The 1143-nt window shown below is 39.3% G+C and overlaps 1 non-coding gene across 1 annotated transcript; it reads right to left on the reverse strand.

The window, feature by feature from the left end:
- Nucleotides 1-95: 95 nt before the first annotated feature.
- LOC145719524 (small nucleolar RNA SNORA63) lies at nt 96-226 on the reverse strand. Its single transcript, XR_014142435.1, has one exon. It is a non-coding gene; the product is annotated as a small nucleolar RNA SNORA63 (small nucleolar RNA).
- Nucleotides 227-1143: the final 917 nt, after the last annotated feature.

Raw genomic sequence — 1143 nt, forward strand, 5'->3', positions numbered from 1 at the left:
TCCCAGGACCCTGGGATCATGACCTGAGCCGAAGGCAGATGCTTAATGACTGAGCCACCCAGGCGCCCCTCAAGTCAGTGTTTTACTTGGTAAACATGTCTGAGACCATGCATCCCTGGCTGCTAAGCACCATGGCGGACAGGGCTAGAAAGGTAACAGCTTTATTTTGAGCAGGGGGCAAAGACAAGGCAGCACTTTATAGCTACATTGTAACTAGATCCTGCATCACACTTAGCTTATTTTTGTTGTTATAATTATTATACGAAGTGGGGCGCAACTAAATGTTTAACTCCCTGTGAACATATGCAAATGAGTTTCAGAGAAAAGAGAGAAGTCAATGTACACATAGTGTAGTCAGGGCCAGCTTCACAGTGTAGGTGGCATCTGAGCTAGACCTTGAAGGGTGAAGTTTTAAGTGGGCAAAGGAGGCAGATAAAGGCATGCCAATCAAGTAGGCAGCAAAATATAGTATAATGAATGGTAAGACCAGGGGGATTTGTAGTAAAAAAAATTAATAGTCCAAAAGAACCCTTATGGGACTTCAGAAAATCAATAATGTGACACAAATCAGATCAGCAATCTGTGGATAGCTTTGGATTTCATTTTCTCAAGGAACCATTAAACTTGAAGCTCCCATTTTCTGAAAGATTAAAGGATCCTTGTGGGACTACTTTAAACGTCATTTCTAGAGTCACAGCCTACAAACAGCCAACAAGACTTATCAAAGTGAATGTCACCTATGTTAAAACCACAGCCACATTTTATTTTTATTTTATTTTCAAAAGATTTTTTAAAGTTTTCCTCAGGCACATTTTAAACCACACTATTATGCTCAGAAAACACACGCGTATTTTTGTCAGTCACCATGTAATACCTGGATCAATCTTAAGATACACTGTAAGAATTGTCATGTTTGTATCGATGTATTTCTCCTCCAAACTGGCACGGTAGGATTTGACTAGCAAGTCATTCCTTGTACCAGAAGCTGTGATCTTATCATAAGGGATTCGCAAGTACTTTTGATGATGCAGAAGGAGAGAAAATGAAAAAGATTTCTGTTTCCAATCAGATGTTCTCAAATGACAAAGATGACCTTGTTCAGAGGAAGTAATAGTTATCCTTGTTCTATTTTTACTACTCTCT

This window comes from Leptonychotes weddellii, unplaced genomic scaffold, assembly GCF_054177405.1.
Source record: "Leptonychotes weddellii isolate Sample4059 unplaced genomic scaffold, ASM5417740v2 HiC_scaffold_5050, whole genome shotgun sequence".
In the NCBI taxonomy this organism is placed as follows: Eukaryota; Metazoa; Chordata; class Mammalia; order Carnivora; family Phocidae; genus Leptonychotes; species Leptonychotes weddellii.